The sequence below is a fragment of the Lepus europaeus genome, chromosome 7 (assembly GCF_033115175.1).
Source record: "Lepus europaeus isolate LE1 chromosome 7, mLepTim1.pri, whole genome shotgun sequence".
Lineage (NCBI taxonomy): Eukaryota > Metazoa > Chordata > Mammalia > Lagomorpha > Leporidae > Lepus > Lepus europaeus.
The window spans coordinates 114,659,684-114,668,834 of record NC_084833.1 but is presented as its reverse complement, the minus strand read 5'-3'; the positions used below and the strand labels follow the sequence as shown (position 1 = coordinate 114,668,834).

Below are 9,151 nucleotides of genomic sequence, written 5' to 3'. Positions count from 1 at the left end.
TTTGGCCCAGTGGTTAAGACACCAATATCTCATGTGGAGTTGCTTGTTCAAGCCCCGGCTTCACATTCCATTCCAGGATTCTCACTGGTGCACACCCTGTGAGGCCACAGGTGATCACTCAGGAGATTGAGTCCCTGTGCCCCCTGAATGCCCTCTTCCTTGGCTTTGGCTGAGCCCAGTCCTGGCTGTTGCAGGCACATAGGGAGTGAACAGAGGATGGGTGATCTCTCCATCTCTCTATCTCTGTATTTCAAATAAATAATGGTAAAAATAAAGAAATATTAAAAGAAAACAAAAATATGAGCAATTTTTCTTGGATTTCCTCTCTGTCGCCTTCACCCCAGCTAGAATACAAGCGTACTCACAGGTCACATCGGAGCGTGCAGTGACAGGACCCTATTTGATAGTCGAGCTACGTGACTTGGGAACCTGGCTCTCCAGGGAACCTGTGAGGTACAGCGCCTCACCTGGTCACCAGTGTAGACCGTTCACACTGCAGATGCATTTCAGAAAGGCAGGTGTTCCGCTTGCTGTTAACCTTTACTTACACGAGATGAAATGAATGAATGGATTTATACCACACTGTAGCTCACAAGGCCATTTAAGGTAGATTACAATGGTTGGCGAGGCAGATTACAACACAAAACCACACGGAGGAGGGCCAAGTAAGCAAGACTTTATGTACTAGGAGCAGAACAGTATGCAAAAGCATCTGGGATTACATAGTTACCGCATTAAGCAACAAGTTTAATTCAGAAATGCCTGGAAAATAAGGCGAAGGGAGAAACACATGTTCTAACTCATGTCGGATGAAGAGAATCCTTATGCACTTTTTCCGGTATGATTTCGGATGTGTTTCCTGGGATTATGTATTTATAGCTGCAGGGTCCTGTGAGGTGTGGGAGGGGGAGGAAGGAAATTTGCAAACAGTCATAGAAGCATCGGCTACAGTATTAACCCCTTGCTCGCTCCCTCTCCGGGATGCTCCTTGATATCCTGTCCTATCCCCACCCTCCCAGTCCACCCCTTCCATAGTTTCCAGGTCAGTTGCAACTCTGTCGCCCCTCCCTGGGAAGCAGGGTTTCTGACCGCCATTCCTCGGAGAGAAGAAGCAATGAGGTCAGCACTCAGGAGCCCAGGGAGTGAAGCCTGCATCGCTGTGAGGATGGACTTTCTACCTGGCGGTGGAGGAAGTCACATGATCTTTCCAGCCAGCTCTGGGAAAAGCAACACATCTATTTAACGCTCACCTTAACGCACCCCTTCATTCAGCACAATCTCTCTGCACCTCCCCAAAGAGATCTGTTTGCTTGGAGAAAATCAGCCTCTATATGGCTCGGAGCTCGGGGAGTTGTTCCTTCTTCTCTCTGCCTTGGCTCTTCCAAGTAACAGAAAAACTCGGGCCCTGGGAGGAAAAGCAAGGCACAGAAACAGGGCGGCTGTGGATGATGAAAGAGACTCTGTAAATAGGGTGACATTTTCTTCGCCAAGTTGCTGTACTAAGGCACCGGTTCCAAATGACTTGAGCTCTATTCATCATTTAAATCGAAAAATGCTTCCAATAGATGTGCATTATAAAATTCTTGGAGATTACAGACATAAGAAAAATACCTTACCACCACCACCACCTAATAGCCAATCTTAAGATGTCAGGGTTTAGTCTTTCTTTCAGCCTCCCTACGTCTCTGTCTCCCGATCGCTTGCTGTCTCTCCTTCTCTCTTTGTCTTTCTTGCTCCCTCTCTGTTGCAAAACTGGGACCTTAAAGCACATTGCACTTTGTAACTTGCTCTCTTGGTTGGATCGTGCCTAGGAAATGGTTCTGCCATCTTTAAACACACACAGCCGCCAAAGCGGGATTCAGCTCCAAGCTCTTCGTTGAGGGCATGTTGGCGTACAGCAGTCACAAACATTCACCAAGCGCTCATCCAGGGCTTGGCTCTGTGTGGGGCCTCATGGTGATGGGGGAGCCCTGGTCTCACGGAGCGGACAGTTCCATGAGAATGCATGCTAAATGACACCCAGCATGGGGACCTGCAGCCGCCAAGTGCCTTGGCATCAGCAGCTTGGGGTCTGGCTGCCCACTGAAAAGCCCCACAGCAGAGGTCGGCTATTCCAGGATGTGGGGAGAGACACACACCAAGTTCGCACAGTTCTCCCTCCGCATTGTGAGTCAGGCTGCTTAGCCAAGAGAGCTTTTCCTGGATGCCGGCAGTCATACAGTTGGAGAATCCCCTTCACTTCCCTTGACTCCTGATGGACAGCCAGGTTCTGACAAAGTGTCCTGTGTCCTGGCCCCCATCACCCATGCTCCGTGGGAAGGAACTGGTCACTGTCCCCCTCCAGACAGCAGCCTAAAACAGAGGAACATTGGTCAGGCTCCCCAGCCGCAGCCCCTGGAATTTTATAAGATGTGCGAGTCCCCCTGTTGTCCAATGCCTTGTCTTCAGGGGACTCACTAGATGGAGTACAAGGGACAGGGGCCCATGTGAGTCGTGTGAGCTGAGTTCCCCTGCTGACTGTTCTCTGGCTTGTGATCCACCATAGCACCTGACTTCCTGTCACCTATGCACCCAGCATTCATCCTGCATGTGTCATGAGTCAACCTGCTCGCCTTTGTCCCAGCTGAAGAGCAATGTGGTGGTGTCTGAGGCACCCCTTCTCCAATCAGAGGGACCCACTGAGCCGCTGAGAAAGCCCAACTGGCTGGCAGCTACCCTAGATTTATGGGTGTGTGTGGGCGTTCTCCCTAAAAGTAATGAGAGCCCGTGTCTGTGGGGGCTCTGCAGTCAGGGCAATAATTTCAAAGCTGGAGATCAGCAGAAAAACTAATGAGTCCATGTAAAGTGTGTGTTAGTGTGTAAAATTAACAACCACCCTCCCGAGGTCAATCTGGAGGTCACAGAGCAGGCTGCGTGTGCAGGGCCGTGTGCCAGTCCACAGTGGGGATGACCCAGCTGTATCTGAAAATTAATACTATGTTAAACGAGCCCCATGCAAATGCCGTTTTGTAACAGCTGCCTGGACTGCTTGTGGGAGCCACTGCTGTTAGGAGAACACAGGGCTCACCTGGGGACCATTCTCCCCGACTTTTGTGAATCCATGCCAAGCAAGCATGGCAACACCACCACCTGAATTCTATCAACTGTAGCCACCACTTCTGGAGTGCTGAGTGTGTGCCAGTCTTCACATTTCATCTTGTCGATCCTTCCAACATCACTGTGACATGACTACTGCTCTATCCTATAATTTATTTTATTATCTGGCATTTGGTATGTGTATGTATTTATGGGGTACAGTTGGATAATTTGATACATGTATACAATGCATAGTGATGAAATCAGGGTAGTTAGCATTTCTATCTTCCCCAACGTTTAGCACTTCTATGTGTTGGGACCCTTCAGGGTCTTCCAGTTATTCTAGAAAGAATGACACTTTGTTGTAGACTATGGCTCCCTGGTGTGCCGTAGCATACTAGAACCAAGTCCTCCTCTCTAACCGTGTTCTGGTACCCATGGAAACTGATGCTGCCCTGTCTCACAGGCAAGTCAGTGAGCTGGGATTTTTCACCTGGTCTAGCAGATGCCCCCTTGGCTTGCAGAGTGTACTTCCTTCTTACAAAGGGTGGGGAAGGCCTCCTTCACAGGGGCTGGGGTACCCACATTCCATTTCCAGCCATCACAGATGGTTGTCTGCTCTGATGACAGACTGGGTTAGAGACACTCATGTTTGGGTAAAGCAAGGTCTGCCCCGGATCCTACCACCAGCAACAGAACGTAAGGCGGTTTTCCTTGTGGCAGGCTCTTGTTGAAATGCACCCCAAGGATTGGGAGCGTCTTCCAGAAGTGAATCCTCTCCAGGAATCTGAGCATCTGTACAGCACCCAGCACTGACTGAGCCGTCACGTCTGTGACCTCACCCTAATGGCCTGGCCTCGTGAGGAAGGGGAGGTCGCCCAGCTTGCTCACACACCACACACCCCGCCCCACACAGGTGTGTGCTGACTCCTGCACCCTTGGTTCTATTCCAGGGACTGCTGAGGGGCAGCAGGGGCTGCCTTGCTGACCTGAGCTTCCCAGGATGCCCTGGGTGAAGACTTGACACACATGTACCAGCCACACGAGCCTCAAGGAAGCCAGCCTCTGCCAGCCGAGAAATTAAGGGCCTTTCAGAAGCTATCAAGAACCCATCCCTTCCCCCTTTTTTTTTTTTAACCAATACAACAGTTTATTTCAATTTGACTGTAGTTGCCGCTTATTATCTGACCAGATTACAAAAATACCATAGGAGACACCTTAGTTCATCCTTCTAATAAGTCTGTTGATTTGGTCTTCCCTGTTGCCAGCATCCCCACCCTCTACAAAATGGGTGGTCTTTTTCTTCATCCCACCTCGGGGAGAAGATAACTTGAAGGGCCACAAGAAGTTATTTGCTTCCTTGAAGTGTTTCCCAACAGTATAGATCTCGTGAATCAGATCCTCCATGCAGATGATATTGTATTTACCAAGAGAGCGGGCAATCAGAGTGTTATCTGTCAAAGCAATTCGCTTCTTATTGATTTTGCTATAGCCACGTTTATAAATTAGTTCATTTACTGACTTCAAATTTGTGTACCCCCATGCAATATATGGCTCCACAATCCTCAGCATGTTAATCGAGGCCTTGTTAACTTAACAAAGGTGCCATTGAAGATCTGGCGAAGGCAAAGAAGCTGCAGCACTTTTCGGACTTTGGGGCTCATACCATTGATACCTCTGATCCTGATGACAAATGCCAACTTGGGTTCTGCAGGGACGTAGAAGTTGCCAGCTTTTCTTGCCATCCTCGCCATCCGAATTTCAGTTCTGTACATCTGCCTGTATTCCTTGTGGTAGTGCTTCGCTTTCCCATAGATAAGCTTCCTCCTTGCCTTTCGAAGCATCTTTTGGGCAAACTTCTTCCTCAGGCGCTTGATCTTCAGCTCTGCGAAGTTCCTCCGCTTTTTCTTCAGGGTTTCTGGCACAGCAGGAACCTTCTTCTTCTCTTCGGCACCCTCCATGGTTCCAGCCGGAAAAGAGCCCATCCCTTCCCTTTAAGAGGAGGAGAAAGAGAGCAGTCAGTTACAAGCAGGGACGCTCCTGGTAAGACATGCAATCCACCTCCCAGTGCCGGGGTGGAAGGGAGAGAGGAGAATCATGAAAGAGTCAGCACTTAGGCTTCTTTCTGTTTTCACAGACAACATCCCCTGGCCGACCTTTCCCACCAGCTGGGAAATTATCCCACAGACCAAGCAGGCAAACAGGGCCCACACTGTGTCTCCAGCACGCTGTCTACCGCCTGCTCCAAAGACCTTGCCTAGTCCCCTGGGGCTGCCTCCGCTACACCAAAAAATTCCAAAATGGGCCCAGCCTAGCGGGGGAGTAGAAATGAGGCCAGAGGAACTAGCAATGTGGAGTAGTGGGGAAAATTTCCGCCTGCTATGCTGGCGCTCCAAACGGGTGCCAGTTCAAGTCCTGGCTGCTCCACTTCTGATCCAGCTTCCTGTTAACATGCCTGGGGAAAGCAGTGGAAGATGGCCCAAGTGCTTGGGCCTTGAACCCATGTGGGAGACCTGGGAGAAGCTCTTGGCTCCTGGCTTTAGATTGGCCCAGCTTTGGCCATTGCGGCCAGCACATGGAAGGTCTCATTCTCTCTTTCTCTGTCTCTCTCTCTTTCTTTCTCTCTCTAACTCTGCCTTTCAAATAAATACATAATCATTTTTTTAAAAAATGGGGCCAGAAATAAGGATTCCTCTGAGGCCAGTAGGCTAAAATCCCTCTGATTAACAGCAGTTAAGTCCCTTAACAACAGTTGAGCCCCTGTTAAGGGGACAGGCTCAACCCCTCATGCTGAGGGCAAGGGAATGCCAGCCTCACGGCAGTCAGCAAAGAAGGTCACCATACAGGAATCCAGGGACGCAGGCCACTCACCTCCTCCCTCTCTCAAAAGCATGGCCCAGCAGACAGATGTCTGATTGTCTTTGGGTTTGCATTTTTTCCCCACAACCCAACACACCTCTAAGACCTTCAAATCCAATGCTGGGGCAAGAATTTGATGACACTTAAGAGGCTGCTTGGGAGACTGGCACTGTGGTGTAGTAGGCTAAGCCTCCGCCTGCAACACTGGCATCCCACATGGGTGCCAGCCCCTGCACCTGCGAGAGAGACCCGGAAGAAGCTCCTGGTGCCTGGCTTTGGATCAGCCCAGTTTGGGCCATTGCAGCCATTTGGGGAGTGAACCAGAGGATAGAAGATCTCTATATATATATATATATCTCCCGTCTCTGTAACTCTATCTCAAATAAATACAATCTTTATTTAAAAAAAAAAGACTGTTTGTGACCCTGGCATCACATGTCAGTGTCCCTAACACCCACATGGGAGGTGTAGATTGAAAATCTGGGCTTCTGCTTCATCCTGACCCAGCCCTGGCTGCTGTGGCCATTTGGGGGAATGAATCAGCAGATGGGAAGATGGGAAAGTCTATTGATCTACCTATTTATCCATCCACCCATCCACCCATCCACCCATCCATCTATCCATCTTTATCTCTCTGCCTGTCTCTGTCCTTCAAATAAAATAAATAAATTAATAACGTTAAAAAAAATCCAATGTCAACCAACACTCTCCACTATCTGGCTTAGCCTCAATCTCACAGTCTATGTGAACAAATCTCTGTTCTCTGATCTCCTATGAAACGGTCTCTATTGGAGCCCTCACTGTGCCCGGCATGCTCTTCTCACCTCCTGCCACCTGTATGTGACGCTGTCCCTCAAGTCATCTATGAAACCTGGACGGTGCCCCCCCATGGCTCCTCCTACATGCTAGCACGCATTGCACATCTGTACTCATGGGGTTGTTCCCCTTGGCCTTTCCCTTGAGTTCTTTTGTTCAGGCAACATTTCTTGTACTGCTTAGTGCTCCTCCCATCATCTAATCCAACACAAGGCAGACAGTCCTTCTCGCTGCTCTATCACATCAGTCCCCACCATTTAAATTCATAAATCATAAGTAACTTTTATTATAATATGGTGTCATAATTTCTGCGTTTCATTATTGTTAAGTCTCATGGTGCCTGATTTATAAATTGAACTTTATCATAAGTATGTATAGGAAAATATATATTTATAGACAGTATCCATTAGCCACAGTTTCAGGCATTCACAGAGCATCATACAACGTATCCTCCAAGGCTAAGGAAGACTCATGTGTGTGTATGTGTATATATATATATATATATATATATATATATATTGTGTGTGTGTATATATATATATCTATTATATCCACATTTAGAACTTTAGCTGGTATATAGTAGGTACTCAATTACAGTTGCTGATTGAGTTAATGAACTGCCTTTGAAAAACAGGACCACTAGATTGATAGATTTTTTTTGAAAAGATTTAGTTATTTATTTGAAAGTCAGAGTTACACAAAGAAAGAAGGAGAGGCAGAGAGAGAGGTCTTCCATCTGCTGGTTCACTCCCCAACTGGTCGCAATGGCTGGAGCTGTGCTGATTCAAAGCCAGGAGCCAGAAGCCTCTTCCGGGTCTCCCACATGGATACACAGGCCCAAGAACTTGGACCATCTTCTACTGCTTTCCCAGGCCATAGCAGAGAGCTGGATTGGAAGTGGAGCAGCTGGGACTTGATCCAGTGCCCATATGGGATGCTGGCACTGCAGGCGGCTGCTTTACCTGCTACGCCACAGTGCTTGCCCTGATTGATAGATCTTATATGTGCTATATCTTTTCTTCCATCAATGCATTTGAAAAAAGCTGTGATTTCTTCATATCAAACTCAAAGCCAGTCGAAGAGGTTAGTTCCAATGGTGTTGATTGGAGATGAGTGAGATAAGCCACTTTCAGGAAGAAGAGTTTAAATGACTGTTTTCACTGAATCTAAATCACTATCTATTGTCAAAGCCTAGTATTTTATATACAACTCCGAAAAATACTGCCAAATCAGCCAAGAGCCACCAGTGACTGAAAGGACTGGAAGCAGCCATCCAGTTTCAGAGAACATGTGGGAGAAATGTGTGTCTTAGAACCGATGCAGTACATCATGAAAGCCCAGGGAAGGAGGATGATTTAATCTTGTGAGTATCTCACCAGACCTCGCCTGGACCATAGATGGGGAGCCTGGGGGTTTTGTTTCTTTCATCCTCTTCACTTAACCCTGGTACAAAGCTTTTTTGATGAGGATAGGGGTGGGGGTAAAGACATAGTAGAATAGTCAATGTTTTTGTTTCATAACTATTTGGAAATATGCCATGAGAGATGTTCAAAGGTGGTACAGGGATTGACTCATTAGAACATTTCAATGTATGTCCATGACAGAAAGAAAGGAATTTCATACATTTTTCCAAGGCAGACCCAGGAAATATTATGCATGCAGTGAAGAGGTAGGGACATCAGAGAGAGAAGGGGCACTATGAGCCTCTTCAGGAAACAGAATGAACAAAAACATCTTCAGCAGAAAGCAACACTATGGATCCCCGGTGGGTACTGCATGGTTGTGGTGAAATGATAGGAATGGCTTTCCTTCTCTCTCTTTTTTTAATATTTATGTTTATTTGGGAGGTAGAGTTATAGACAGTGAGAGAGAGAGAGAGGTGTCTTCCTTCCATTGGTTCACTCCCCAGATGGCTGCAATGGCCAGAGCTCTGCCAATCTGAAGCCAGGAGCCTGGAGTTTCTTCCTGGTCTCCCATGCGGGTGCAGGGGCCCAAGCACTTGGGCCATCTTCCACTGCCTTCCCAGGCCATAGCAGAGAGCCATATTGGAAGAAGAGCAACACCGACTAGAACTGGCGCCCATATGGGATGCCAGCACTGCAGGCGGAGGATTAACCAAGTGAGCCATGATGCTGGCCCTGGTTTTCCTTCTTATCAGGGATTACGCCTGCATTCTTCCAGAGGTTATTGGGAATATGAATCATTTTTGCCTCTACAAATGAAGAGAGATGTTGATACACAGCAAAATGTCCAGACCAATAATTCTCCACCGGCCTCTCTGTTTGATTCCTAAACAGGTTTTTCAAATAGCCCAGTGAAGATGACTGGACCATTTTAAAACTGTAAGACCCCATACACGTGGGTTTCTTTTCCCATTTTTAGAGTTAGCTATTAGAAGTCA

General features: G+C 47.7%; 1 pseudogene; it reads right to left on the bottom strand.

Annotated features, from left to right (window-relative positions):
- Window positions 1-4,223: 4,223 nt before the first annotated feature.
- LOC133764772 (large ribosomal subunit protein uL30-like) lies at window positions 4,224-5,049 on the bottom strand (annotated as a pseudogene).
- Between the last annotated feature and the right edge of the window lie 4,102 nt (window positions 5,050-9,151).